Raw genomic sequence first — 16,031 nt, forward strand, 5'->3', positions numbered from 1 at the left:
CTCACTTCATGTCTCTGTCACATTTTGGCAATTCTCACAATATTTCAAACATTCTCATTATTATTATTATTATTATTATTATTATGTCTGCCATGATGATCTGTGATCAGTGAGCTTTGAGGTTATGATTACAATTGTTCTGAGGTGCCATGGACTGTGCCCATGTAAGTCTTAATTGATAATGTGTGTGTTCTGATTGCTTTACCTACCAAACTATTCTGTCTCTTTCCCTCTCTTCAGCCTTGCTGTTTTCTGAGACAAAACAATATTGAAATCAGGCCTGTTCATAACCTTACCATGGCCTCTAAGTGTTCAAGTGAAAGAAAGAGTCGCATGTTTTTCACTTTAAATCAAAAGCTAGAAACAGTTAAGCTTAGTCAGGCAGGCACAGAGAAAGCTGAGATAGGCTGAAATCTAAGAGGCCCCTTACGATAGCCAAACAGTCAAGTTGTAAATGCAAAGGAAAGTTTCTGAAGGAAATTAAAAGTGCTACTACAGTAAACACACAAGTGATAAGAAAGCAAAACAGCCTTATTGCTGATATGGAGAAAGCTTTAGTGGTCTGGAGAGAGTTCAAGCTACAACATTCCCTTAAGCCGAAGCCTAATCCAGAGCAAAGCCCTGACTCTTTTTAATTGAATGAAGCCTGAGAAAGGCGAGGAAGCTGCAGAAGAGTCTGAAGCCAGCAGAGGTTGGTTCCTGAGGTTTAAGGGAAGAAGCCATCTCCAGAACATCAAAGTGCAAGGTGCAGCTGCAAATGCTGATGTGGAACCTGCAGCAAGTTTGCCAGATCTAGTGAAGTTCATTAACAAAGATGGCTCCACTCAGCAGCAGACTTTCTGTGTAGAGGAAACAATCTTCTATTTCAAGAAGGTGCCATCTAGGACTTTCCTATCTGGAGAGGGGAAGTCAATATCTGTCTTCAAAGCTTCAGAGGACAAGCTGACCCTCTTGTTAGGGGCTGAAGCAGCTGGTGACTTCAAGTTGAAGTAAACACACATTTACCATCTGAAAATCCTAGGGCCCTTAAGAATTATGCTAAATTTAATCTGCCTGTGGTTATAAATGGAACAACAAAGCTTGGATGACAGCACATCTGTTTACATGGTTTACTGGGTATTTTAAGCCCCTGTTGAGAATTACTCCTCAGAAAACAAAGATTCCTTTCAAAATATCACTGCTCACTTACAGTGCACCTGGTCACCCAGGAGCTCTGATGGAGATATACAAGATGAAGGTTGTCTTCATGCCTGCTAACACAACATCTATTCTTTAGCCCATGGGTCAAGGAGTAATTTTAACCCTCAAGTATTATTATTTAAGAAATATATTCCATAAGTCTACAGCAGTCACAGGGATCCCTCTGATGGATCTGGGCAAACTCAGCTGAAAACCTTCTGGAAAGGTTTGGTCAGTGTAGGTGCTATTAAGAACATTCATGATTCATGGGAAGAGGTCAAAATATCAACATAAACAGTTCAGAAGAATTTCATTCCAGCTCTCCTAGATGACGTCAAGGGGTTCAGCACTTCAATGGAGAAAGTACCTGCAGATGAGAAATATTAAAATAGTAGGAGAACTAGAATTAGAAGTTGAACTTAACAATGTTAGTGAATTGTCATAATCTCATGATAAAACTTTCACAGATGAAGAGGTGCTTCTCATGGATGAGCAAAGAAAATGGTTTCTTGAGATGGAATCTACTCCTGTTACAGATGTTGTAAAGATTCCTGAAATGATGCCAAAGCATGTAGAATATTGCATATACTTAGTTGGTAAATCAGCAGCAGGATTTGAGAAAAATTGAATCCAATTTTGAAACAGGTTCTACTGTGGGTAAATGCTGTCAAACACCATCCCACACTTCAGAGAGTGTTCACAAAAGGAAGAATCAAAGTGGTGAACTTCATGGTTGTCTTATTTTAAACAACTGCCACAGCCACCCCAATGTTCAGGACCCACCACCTTGATCAGTCAGCAGCCATGGGCTTTGAGGCAAGACCCTCTGCCAACAAAATGATCGTGACTCACTGAAAATTCAGATGATGCTTACCGTGTTTTAGCAACAAAGTATTTTTAAATTAAGGTATGTATTTTTTTTAAGATATAATGCTTTTGCACACTTAAAAACGATAGTATAAATATAACTTTTATATAAAAACTGTAGCATAAAGACAACTTTAAATTATAACTGGTAAACCTAAAAAATCATTTGACTCGCTTTATTGTGGTATTCCCTTTATTGCAGTGGTCTGGAAGCAAGCCTGAAATATCTCCAAGGACGTCTGTACTGCAAAGTCATCTCTTTTCTTCACCACTGTCTCATCTTTCCCCACTGTTATACCCTTCTTCCACTTTGTTTATACATTTTCTCAATTCCTCATTAAATTCCTCTTAGCTTGACTAAGAAGTAAATGATTCTGAGCTCAAACAGGAACTTTAGTCTTAAAGGAGCACCTCCTATCCTCCAGGATTCTACACCACTTCCATGTGTGCACTCCACTAAGCAATTTGCCGTTTCTGTACTTCTAAGTATAAAACAGCTTAAGCAACACTGCAGTTAAACAGTAAAGAACTTTGACCTAGGGGCCTTTCTGTCCAAAGAATGACAGTGTTGTGAACTTAGACTTGGATCCCAGTGTGGTATACAATCATCTGTATGAAGTGGCCACAGATCTCTTAGGCATCATCTTTCATATTTTGAAATTCTTTCTATAATGTAAACATTTTTTTAAAAAAATATATTTATTTATTTATTTGACAGAGAGAAAGAGAGCACAAACAGGGAGAGCAGCAGAGGGAGAGGGAGAAGAAGGCTCCCCGCAGAGCAGAGAGCCCAGTATGGGACTCAATCCCAGGATCCTGGGATCATGACCTGAGCTGAAGGCAGATGCTTAACCTACTGAGCCACCCAGGTGCCCTAGCATGTAAATATCTTGAGGGCAGGAGTGTTTTTATTTGTTTGCTCCTTTTAAAAATCGGTTTATTACATTATTCTCAATGGCTGACAGAGGGCACCATTAAATAAAGACTGACTGAAAAATTAGTACCTCTCAGGGAATAACTGAACTAATACAAATAGTATTTAATTCTAAATTTTCAATCCTAAATTTTCTACGGTTTTATAACTATATTTTACAATTAAAGGGATATAATAAGTATACATTTCCATATTATATAAGTAACACAGGAAGTAATGAAATGAAAGAAATACAACATTATTACTTGACTTAAATGTCCTTTGGGTCAATTAATCCTGACTTTCCATCTCATGGCAATACTACCACATTATTAACTTAAAATTTCTATTTACAATCTCCACCAGCTGTGTTTTGAAACGACTCTATTCCTTTCCCAGATCCCACTCTAGGTAAAATGTCCTTTTAGCTGAAATGTAGTAAGAATTTTTTTTAACTGTTTTTCCATTTCTCTCAGAAGCTGTCAATGTCAACTCCATCAGGTTCATTTTATCAAAGAAGCTCCAAGTCTTTGGCTTAGTTATAAGAAAATAAAGCAAATTGATGCACATGAAAATTGACTTCATTACCCCCTGAAACAGAAGATGTCTAATATCTGAAGTGTCCACTCTCTGTGAAAAATTTTTCCCACACTGCTCGACGTCATTCCTGTAGAAACTTTAAGATTCTTTAAAAGTATCTACAAAATTAGGTGAAGGGTAAAATTATGAATTTCCCACTTGGAAGAAAGTGGCTTAAATTCTATCCAATTATTTGCCATGACAACCAGCTAAACACAAAAGGGCTAGAATGGATGCAGAGTACTGCCTCTATAATCATCACTGTATGTCCTTCAAATCATGGATATGCAGCACCACTATCCCCGGCTACTTCAGGGCCATAAGCCTACACGGTAATTACATGCTTTGGAACACTCCACTTAAGTGCATCAATAATATAGTGAGAGAACGTGTTCTTTAATTCTGCACCTGTAAATGGAGGAAAAAATAAAGAAAATATCTCTATAAAAAATAATAAAAGGAAAAATAAACTAGACAGCCAAATTATGTGTAAGCTGCTTTGTGAGGTCTCCCTTTAAAACTCAGATGGTTAATAATTCAAAGTTTTCAATAAACATAATCAGATGATAAAGTATCTCTGCTTAAGAGGTTACAAAAAATTAGGACATAGGAAAATAAATGATGAAAAACAGAAACTCCCAGTGAAGCTTAGTATTTTATCTTTCATGTACCCATTTCAGTTGTGCATTATAGAATCCCAGGCGACCCCCCCCCCCCCCCACATTGTCACGTCTCTATATAACTATGGTTAATGGGATTGGGAAGATAACACCTACTAACTACTCCATGATTTCCAACACAAAGGAAGAGTTAACACGCCATGGCATTACACAACAGTGTTTTTCTGCATGCTATTTATAATATATTTAATACATTTTAGAATGATGGGGGGCAGTGTGTGCATGTGTATATACATGAGTGTATTTTTCATTTTATGGACTTGAAATCCGTACTTTTCTCAGGAATGGAAAGTTAATACAGTCAATATAATAGAGAAGATATAAGTCAAGATATAAGATATAAGTCAACAGAACCACGGAGAGAATAAGTAGTTGGTACACAACTTTATATTCCAATATATCCAATAAACAACATATTCCAATAAAATAAATGGCTAATTTATTAAAATCAAAAAGTTCTTCTGAAAGTAAAATATTTTTGAGTACTCATTTCCCATACTCTTAGGAAATCTTAAAGAATATGAAAATTATACACATAAAATTTGTAATAAATTTAACACTCTTGGCATTCAGAACAAACCAAGTGTTTTTGTTTGTTTGTTTGTTTTATTTTGAAGACTGATTTACTTACTTAAGAGAGAGAGTGAACTGGGGACACAAGGGGAGGGAGAGAGAATCGCAAACAGACTCCCCATTGAGTGCAGAGCCCTATGGATCCCAGGATCCTGAGGTCATCACCTGAGCAGAAACCAAGAGCCAAATGCTTAGCCAGTTGAGCCACCCAGGTGCCCCATGAACAAACTGAGTTTTTAAGTGGGTCCATCCTAAGATTTTTCACTTAAGAAAATAAAAAACAAATGAATAAGGAGGTCTATATAGGTACCAGTGTTTTATGTAAATTAGCCAATCTTTTTTAATGAAGATACTCAACGTGAAATTTGTCTCTGTATATTGATTTTAAAGGAGTGCTATTTAAATAAGAAAAGCCTGCTATAATTTCAAGAAACCCAAAAACCTTAGGAAAATCAGATATGTAATGGTCCAAAATTCATAAAGGGAACAGAAAAGATGTACTGAATAAACTAGAATAGAGTGTTTAATTTCAAAAAAAAAAATTTGCTATTCCAGAATGAAGTTGAATTTGTTTTTCTTTGTCATTTTACATGTGTAAGTTAATGGATGTGCATATGTTTTACTGAATTAATATTCAATACCTGAGTATGACCTTGTGTTCTCTTAATTTCTACACATTTGCTTCTTAGACATGACTATATGTTTCAAATGTTGTTTTTTGATCAAGAACAATTTTTTTCTCCATTATATAATCAATATACAGTCTTTTTCTAATAACAAATATCTTTGATGAAAAAAATGCAATTTAATTGACCACATGGTAATCTAATTAAAAGACAAAATCATTATTATATTTGTGAAGCTACACATAGAAGCTTAAAAAGTTGTTTAAGTAACATTTACTAGAACTTAATTAACTGTATTAGAAATTATTAAACTGTATTTAATATTAACTGTTTCTTCATGATCTTGAACTTCTGGAGATTTTTTTATTAGTTCAGACAGTGGATTTTGAAACTTGTGTGCAACTATTATCATACAGATATCCTGCTACTGAAATAGTATTGTATTATATGGGGGAACTACTATTATAAAGACTATGCCCAGGATACAAATTACATTAATTTGGCAATGAACTATCAGCATACTAAATCCAAAATAAAATATCAGTTGTTTTTTTGAAGAAAATACTGATAATCATTTAAGATTTGAAACTTACTAATAGTTACAGTTTTTTGGTGTGTTTTTTTTTTCCCCTCTTGCTGACAGACATCAGAGCAGGCCAATTGGTTGCAACCATGCAAAAGTGAGTATTGCTAGGACTGGGATTATAAAATGTAGACTGGAGAGAAGTATTACCTTTGAATTTCAGGTCCTTGAAGAGGTTTTATGACAGACTACTGGCAGAAACTTTCCAAAATGACAGTAGCAGTAAGGACTCTGCTAGAACAGCTCATTGATGGTGTATGTACAACAGGAAACAAAGTGGAAATGTTTGAGGTCAGGTATCCAAATGACCCATACCCAGAGATTTGATTTTATTTCTGTTTTTCTTGGATTTTAACTTTGTTTTCCTGCATAGATGGAAATTGACAATATTGAAGCAAGACAATTTGAAAAATTTAGATCACTTAATTGACTTACATTTGTGATCTCAATGAAAATCTCAAGAATGTCACCTTTGAACAGGCAACTGAGTGTAGGATATTAATCAGACATATAGAAACTATCTCTTGGTGTCATCTAGTGGTTGTATTTCATCACTGCATAAAAGAAATACCTGACTGGTTTTCTGAGTAGAGATTGTTTTATTACATTTGTTTCTGACTGACTGGAGTAAAAGGAGCTGCCATTTTTAACAGACAAGAGAAGGTTAGTAGCAATCAAGCTACTGGGCTCTTCACCCTGGCCCTTCGCTGTGCCTTCTTATAAGGTCAAGACACATCGATGGAAAGCTCAGTTATCGTACACTAGTGTGAAGGTGTTGTGTGCTGCCCCATTTAGGCTGCATGACTGAGTGACTGGGTGTTGTTAAGGGACATCCACAGCCAATACACAAGGTATTTTCTCTTAGCTGGCCGAGCAGCACTCAGGGGAATCTGACAGGCTGAGCTGACATGCTAACAATCTGATTTCCTATGGCAATGGTAGGAGCCTTCGAGTGAGAGAGAAGAGTCCCCTGACCCTCCTGTCATCTACTCGCTCAATCTCTATCCTAGGATAGGAACACTGCACAACTATCACAGGGAAAGGTGACATAGTGAAAATAACTTATCCGCAAATGTGCTGAAATGTCATCTCTAATGTTATAGTTCCTTTAAGACGAACTATAATTTCTAATATAACTTTTCAGTTTTGAAAGGAAAGGGCACCAAGGCTGGGTTGACAGAAATAAATTATCCAGATAATTAAGGCTAACTACTCCACTTTCTCCTACTCCCTTGCCCACGCACAGACAATAATAGGGCTCAATTATTCATAATTCAGGAATATTTTTTTCGTTAAATAAAAGGATTTTCTGTAAAACTGGTGTTCGAATGGCTTACAAATATAATCATTAAGGAAGCAAATTATTAACAAATTATAGTCAGGAAATTTACAATTTTAATTCTTATAGTTTCTGTTATGACCAATGTAACAAAGATAAGTATGACTTTTTAAAAAGGAAAAATGTGTGATGCTTCATTCTTAATTTTCCATAATTAACCTGATATTTTGAGGTAAATTTGGTAGGTTTTTAAAATGATCTTGATGGATTTGTCAATATCAAGCAAGATACTCTTCCACATACTTATATTCACTTACTTTATATTATTAGGTGGACATTTCTTTTATTGATGAATTTGCTGTTATTTTTCACTAATATTTGCTCTTTCTTGTCTGTAAGTCTTTAATTTCCAGATATCTTACACACAAACACAAATTGAGAAAAATAATTGAATGAGACCATGAATCAATATAAATTTCCTGAAATTTTTATCTGCCTTTGGTATAAAGGACTTTGCTACTGCTAAGATTCTTGACATGTAAATGTATCAACCACAAAATGCAAATATATGGGTATATACACAGACACACATATAAGGATATATATACACAGAGAAATATATTATTTTTATATTTTTGTTATTTTATATATAACAAAACAAACTCTGAATTTATATACATATTAATCCAAAATATATGGGATCAATTAATGTTCTGTATGTGCACCCAAAACATATTTTCTTTCTTCTAAACGACACTACAAGACTAGATCATTTAATCTTCTATCTTATGTATGAGAGAATCAAGTTTGGTTTATAGCCACTCCAACTGTGATCATTGTGCTATACATTATTTTAGCTTATTGAGCAAGTGATTGAGAATAATAAAATAGTTATGTAGGAGTGTTGTGTGTGTAGCATGTATAAATCTCTTGTCAGATTTTAATTCAACTTGCAGGAGCCATCCCAAGTCTGAATCATAAAGTCTACCATAATTTTAAGTCTATTAATACATTTCCAAAGCCTATTTTCTGGTCTTACAGCTAAAATCAGAGTGCAGAGAAAAGACTTCTTTGGAAAAACAAAACAGGTAATTTAAATATCTTGGATAAAGAAAGTAGGGCTCTGTTTTAATCCCCTCACCCTGATTTCACTTTGACTTCTTGGTAAACAAAATATATATTATCTAATAAGGAAGTAGATAAATATTTACCAGCTCTAGCAAAAGAGAAATTTATACCTCTTCCACATTAGCAGAACTGGTTTACTACATCCAAACGAACAACTTAAGCGGCAGCTAAAATTGTTGGTTAATCATCAACAACGTAAGTCAATGTCAATTTAACATAATTCATTTTTCTTAAAAGATATTCTTTGATATTTAAATTGGCTATTCTAAGTGGGCTTATCTACTAGCTTGTTTTACTCAGTTACATGGCCATACTTCTGGGAACCAATTCATTCCTGACAAGTCTATTGGAATTCCATTTTGTTTTCCTATAGTGTTTAGATAAATTGTGAACAAGCTGGTAGATTAAAAACACATTCATTTATTTTTCTATCCATGATATTTATTGCAGTAATCTGTGGTTTCAATTACATATTTACCCAAATGCTGAAGCTGATGTAAAAGTCCTTATCTGATAAAGAAAAAAAAAGTACAACATTCCTAACTCACACAACCTCATGAACTATACTCCTTAGTAACTGAAGGCAGCTACTACACTGTAGCGTAACATTTCATAACTGGCACCTCATCTCACATGTCTCTTTGTCTTGTTACTTAATCTCCCCCAACAATGCCTACACTTTAGAATAATTGCCTATATTTTACAGATTACAAAAACAAACTGATGTTCAGAGAAATTACTCCAGTCTTTCAATCTACATAGCAAATTGTGGGACTGTAATTGGATGCAAAGTCTGATATTTTCCATAATTTGACAGCATATAGATCCCTCTTCCAAAAATAACCTAGAATAGACATAAGTTTGTTGTAATCTAGCCCCTTAATATAGCTTTCATTTAAGAGAAACAATCTAGTAGCATGCTAGCTTTCTGTTTCTCTAGTTTATCAAAATCCTTCCTTTTCTCAACCACACATGTAGATAACATGGTTGGCAGCAAAATAATGGCCAGGAAGATAAAAGCACAAAGACTTTTTAAAGAGGAATGGATGTGCCCTTTCTTCTGCTCTTTCTTCCTTATACTTACGAGGAGATGTGATTGCTGATTTCGAGCCACCATTTTGTATCACGAAGTGATAGGAAGAATGGCAAAGTTGTAGAGCTGCCTGTCTCCTGTTGAGTCAGATTAACATTGGTCCTGAGCCATTCATCTTCAGGATACTTTTAGGTGAAAAAGAAATGAAATTATGTGTTTTTGTATTAGTTTTCTGTTGCTGCATAATGGATTTACCACAAACCTAGTGGTTTAAAAGAGAACCCATTTACTATGAGTAAATGCAGTAATGTAGGTATCAGTAAGCTGTGTCATCTGCTCAGAGTATCACAAGCCTGAAGGAAGGCATTGGCTGGAATTGTAATCTCACATAATGCTCGGAGGCCTCTTCCCAGCTCCCGGGTTGGCAGCATCAGGTCACTGTGGTTGTAGCACTCAAGTTACATTTTCTTGCCAGTCATCAGCCAGGGATGGTTCTCAGATTTGGGGGATCATCCCAGCAGGAGGTTTTCTACTGAGGCACCCCAAGTCTCTTCTTTTAGAAAATGTCCAGTTCTTTTCAAAGGCTCCCCTGAGTGGATCAGTCCTGCTCAGAATTATCTCCTTTTGATGAATTCAAAGTCAATTGATTTGGTACTTTAATGGTATTTGCAAAATCCCATCACTGTGGTTATATTGTACAACTTAATCATGGAATTAAAAGCCTTTATATTCCCAGACCCACAGTCAAGCGGATAGAGTTATATAGAGAACATACATCAGGGAATGGGACTCTTGGAGATCATTTGAAAATGTTACCTACACTTGTTTAAGCTATCATTATTGTTTTTTTTTAATTATTATTTTTTTATTTTTTTTATAAACATATAATATATTTTTATTCCCAGGGGTACAGGTCTGTGAATTGCCAGGTTTACACACTTCACAGCACTCATCATAGCACATACCCTCCCCAATGTCCATAACCCCACACCCTTCTCCCAACCTCCCTCCCCCCAGCAACCCTCAGTTTGTTTCGTGAGATTAAGAGTCACTTATGGTTTGTCTCCCTCCCAATCCCATCTTGTTTCATTGATTCTTCTCCTACTCCCTTAACCTGCCATGTTGCATCTCCACTTCCTCATATCAGGGAGATCATATGATAGTTGTCTTTCTCTGATTGACTTATTTCATTTTTAGTATCAGCAAACTTCTTTATAAATAAGGCATCACATGTAACATTTACCTTTTAATTTTATGCAGGGATGTTTCTTTAGAGAAATGTGTATCCTTCCTACCACAGAAAGAATAATTTACAAAGTTTCTTTCTTCCTTTCTTCCTTCCTCTTGAATTTTTGTTTTAGATATAAAGATTTCTAAATTTAGTGCACAAATACAGTATTCTAAATCAACTAGGATGATTATCCAACCCCTTATGTTCTATGTCTTTTCACATTTTAATGACCCTATTCTACATTATACTGTTTTATGAATCACCTCAAATTGCTTTTAAGAGAAATAAACATACAAAAATAAGTGATAGAATTAAAACATGCTATATTTAAAATAAAGAGAGAAAGTGAGGCATATTTATTTCCTTCTAGTCATTGGCAATTTCCTATCCTTATGTATTTTTAATCTGTAATTTAAATAAATTTTTACTATAAAAGATTTACCTTTAGTTGTCTTTAGATTTCCATAGTGAATCTACATATTTTATTAAATTTTCTGCATGATTACTATTTCTCATTAATTGCTTTCCTGAAAGTCTCCCTCACCATAAGTTTACATCACAAGTTCAGTTTGTAAAACTTGGCTGCGATTGAGGAGACACATTAAATATTGCTTTATCTTTGCACTTCTTCCAAAGGGGTGGGGGAAGAAAGCTGAATTATGGGTGTGGTTTGTAAAACTAAGAGACTTTTACATGCCCTACATTAAAATATTTATCATCATTCTGTGACTACTCTTATTATTTAGGCATTATCTGGATAAATCAACTATCTTCTAATGGAATTCACAAATTCAAATGCTTACCGGCCTAGGCATAAATTACAAATAAGTTATATAACTAGGATATAAACAGAGAACAGAACTGGTGAGTGAGCTGCCCTTTAAAGACACATCCCCACATAGCATAAGATGCTTCCCTCAAGGCCACATTTACCAGATCTTCCATTATACATAAGAAAATCATAATTCAGACTTCCTTTTGAAACAACAGAATTTTAAATGTTAATTTTACATTGAAAAATTTCTAAGGGGTATAGGCCAGGAAACATCACTAAGTGAAGATGACCGATGGGCTGTCTGTGTGCAATTTCTTCCCCCAACAATTCAATTGGTTAACAATAGTAAGTGTTCTACTGTTGGCTGTGAATACATGTTAAAAGACAGATACATAATAAGTGCTCTTGAAATATAAGTAAATTAAATTTGATATTTCATAGAGTTATTCCCTCTTTTTTCACAATCTCTTTATTAAATGATATAATACAAAGATAGCTAACGGACCTTGTCTGAGATATTTGTATCTCTAATTATCTTCAGTATAATGACAAAATCCTTATATCTTATTTTATAGATAAAGTCTGAGTTCTCTTTTGGATAACAAAGACTAGTTTTTTCCAAGTAGGTATAAGGTATTTTATAATCTGTATATTTATTTTATTACATATAATATTATATATATAATAGGTAGGTTATAAGAGTTCTGAGATTTTTTTCTCTTTGTACTATATCTGGTAGACAGGACTTCCATCTCCACAACCATGCTGAATTTCTGAGATATAAGAAAGATTATTTCATTCTTCATGTTGAAAGACAAAACATGCTATATACGGAGGACAAGTGTGTATTCCAAATGAATTATTTAGCTTTGTTTCTGCATTTATAGCTCTTGTCATGACCAATTAATTATTTAATTTTTAACTCTACTTAGATATAATTGACCTTCAGGTCTCATGAATTCGGTAGATAGGATTTTCCCCACTCACAAATACATTAGAGTATTGATGATCTTTCCTGGGTGGTTATTTTGATGAAGCCAATTTACATCAAACTTTAATCTGGTAGCTGACCTGTGCTGAATTTGGGAGGGGGAAACCCCATAAGCATCCAACTCTGGCATTACAGCCAGGCTATATTATTCTTCATTCTTTGTCTTTTCTTCGGTTCCCAAACAGCACACTGAGGCACTGAAGTAAACTCACAATGGTGCTCCAGGATATTAATTTGTTTTTTAATTTTAAAAGTTTAAAAGAAACACAAAAACAAATCCTTTGTATTTGCTGGAACTATATAAACTAAAAGTCCAAGTTCATTCACAGTTCCTCTATTAGATGGTGCTAGAAGATAAAAAGTCATCATATCTTTAGGAAGCTGAGTTCTCAGTGGTTCCTGTAATACGAAAAAAAGGACTATGTATAAATAGCAATATAGCAATATAGTAATATAGTAATATAGCAAATGAGGGCAGTGGTGTCCAATCGGATTCCAACACTTGAGAACCTGCATGATGCCCAAGTCCTAAGTAATTGTAGTTATGCAAGAATGAATTTTTTCTTTAAGTTTATGTGTATTGTTTACATGCAATAAGTTGTTAGAACAAAAAAATTACCTATTAAGTGCTTTGGACTTCACTATTTATTAAATGGAATGTTGTATACTTCTTTTCGTCTAGGAGCACCATGAAAAAACTCATTTAGAAAATACAAGGTCCATGAACAGAGAAAACTTGGAAACTTCAGGTGATAGTCATTTCTACTAATCTGTAAACTCCAAACAGTTAGGAACTATTTGTTTACTGTTCCATTCCCAGTGCTTATAGTAGTGCCTGGCATATCGTTACCAATCAAATATATGTGTTGAATTCTTTTATTCAGCAATCAAGTGACGTAAATGGTCTTGATAAGTAAGCCAACTACTACTGAAGGCATGGAAAGTGAGGGAAACTAAGTGTTCCAAGATAGATATGTTCCTTAGTAAAACCTGAAGGTTTTGGATAAATTTTAAGTGGAAAATCAATTTTGCCAGAGCCCTGCATTTATTATGTATATGACTCCACAATTTGATCTTTTCAGAAATAAGAGAAACAATTTTTTAAATCCTTTTCCTGGTGTTTCTGCTAGTGCCAAAATGTTTATCAAGTGAGAAATAAAATTATTTGAAAGTCAAACAGGTGGGTAAGTTCTTGCTTACACATGGGCATACAAATTTTACCCTTAGAATCACGATTCATGTAAAATTCAACCTCTCTGTACATAAACTCTTCATGAAGTAACCAGTGATGGATATATCAGTAAAGGAAACCAACCAATTTTTCCAGGGACTAAATATTTTGGTTATCTATTGCCATCCAATAAAGCATCCCCAAACTTAGCAGCATAAAATAACAATTTGCTCTTATCGCTCACAATTCTGCAGGTTGGCTGACCTCAGCTGGACAGTTCTTAGCGTCTCTCAGGAATTGAGCAATGGCCCAGCTGGGTGTCTAGATGACCAGGAGGCTTCGTCACTCACATCAGGCACGTAGGCTGGGATGCCTGGAGAAGTGAGGGGTGGTTGAGGATCTCGCTCTTCCCAAGGCCTCACCCCGTGGTCACCTTAAGTTTCCTTGTAACTTGGCAGTATTGTGGCAGGGCAACATTTTACATGGGGGTTGGCTTCCTGAGCAAGGCTTCCAAGATTTCAAAGCAAAAACTTCTACTATAACTTTGACAGTCACACAGAGTCATTTTGGTTGCATTGCATTAGCTCTAAGCTTGTTACTGCATCAGCCAGCTTAAAGTAGAGGCACTACAGAACACAAATACTGGCAGGCATGGTCAGATGAGCAGACATCTTTGAAGATTGGCTATCACAATAAAACTTGTCTTAAAATTTTAAGAAGCTCATAGAGAAGAGGGATTATGGCTGGTAACACACGTTCCATACATATTAAAACTGGTCTGTTTTGAAGAAAACCTTGGTAAGTATCCATATGAAAGAGAACTGAGATTATAGAGTTAAGTTACCAAAGACAGAACAATCTCTAGTAATACTCAACAATGTGGAAGTCTTTATGATTAAACAAGTTTGGTCTCCAATGTTGTACAAAGGAAAAAAATATTCCTTTTTATATGGACCATATATTGAGACAATTGTTTTCTTAAATTTCTTTACCACTTGCTTCCATCTGCTAAATTTGATAAAATTGACAACTGAATGATTAAAATTATTGTTAAAATCTGATAATTATTTTTGCTTTTCCAGTAGGGAATATAATCACAAGGCTTATCTCAAAAAGATAAAAGCTATAGAGTAAAAATATAGCTATCTTCCAAATAAAATTGGACAATTTAATTAACTATCATGACAAAGAAGGAAAACAAGGTGACTGAACACAGAGGAATTCCTTTGGGATCTAGAAGTAAAAGCAGGAAACAGTATTTCTGGGTACTTCAGATGTATTTACCATGTATACTCCTCAGTATGGATATACTTTTATGTTCTAATTAATGTATTTTTCCTTAGAACTCGCAGATAGGAACTATTCCTTATCGTGCTTAACATAATAACTCTATTGCAGGGTCAAATTAATATTTTTCCAGACCAGCTTTGTTGAGCTTTCTGATAATCCTGAAGATGACTGAAGAAACCTAGTGGGTATCGGAGACAGTCCCAGAATTTCAAGCTCCAAACAACTGCCACATCATGCCCTTGGAGCCAATGTCAGAGAGAGTAGACTGGATCAATTGCATGGTGACATTTTTAAAATTTTCATTAAATTAAATCTTGTAGAAATGCATGTGTATGCTTTTCCTTATCACTTGCTACTTCTAGGCAGTAAAAAAAAATAATTCCTAGAATATGATAAGTAACAAACAAACGTAAGTTAAATGAATAATTTTAAAATTGTTTTGTATTTTTAATAAAGACAGGTATCCTATGAGTATGTAGGGGGTGGAGAGTAAGGAAGGGTATTAGGTTTTGCTTGTTGCATCCTCTGCCTAGAATCGTTTTGCTCCTCAACTATCAACTAGAGGAATGTTTCTTCATTTACTCTGTTACTACTTTACAGTCTTTATTGTCTCTTCACTAGCCCATTGGAACAGCAACTTAACTGCTGTTTTTTATTTTACTGGTATGTTCTCTAAGCGAAGACTCTCCGTGATCTCTCTCCTTGTCTTCCACTCTATTTCTCTTCATCATTTGTATTAGTTATCTATCCTGGCATAACAAATTACCACAAGCCTAGTAGCTTAAAACAACACAATTTATCATCCCACAGTTTCTCTGGGGAAAGAGTCTGGCACATCTGTTGCATTCTGGGCTTAGGACTGCACCAGGCTGCCATCAAATCATTTGCCAGGGATAGGGTCTCACCTTGGTGGCTCCACCAGGGAAGGGATTCATTTCTTTTCTTTTCTTTTTTTTTTTTTTAAAGATTTTATTTATTTATTTGACAGAGAGAGATCATAAGTAGGAAGAGAGGCAGGGAGAGGGAGAGAGGAGGAAGCAGGCTCCCTGCTGAGCAGAGAGACTGATGCGGGACTCGATCCCAGGACCCTGAGATCATGACCTGAGCCAAAGGCAGTGGCTTAACCCACTGAG

General features: G+C 35.1%; 1 pseudogene; it reads left to right on the plus strand.

Annotated features, from left to right (window-relative positions):
• Positions 1–297: 297 nt before the first annotated feature.
• On the plus strand, positions 298–2,020 carry LOC132027509 (tigger transposable element-derived protein 1-like; annotated as a pseudogene).
• Positions 2,021–16,031: the final 14,011 nt, after the last annotated feature.

This window comes from Mustela nigripes, chromosome 12 (genome assembly GCF_022355385.1).
Source record: "Mustela nigripes isolate SB6536 chromosome 12, MUSNIG.SB6536, whole genome shotgun sequence".
Taxonomy (NCBI): domain Eukaryota; kingdom Metazoa; phylum Chordata; class Mammalia; order Carnivora; family Mustelidae; genus Mustela; species Mustela nigripes.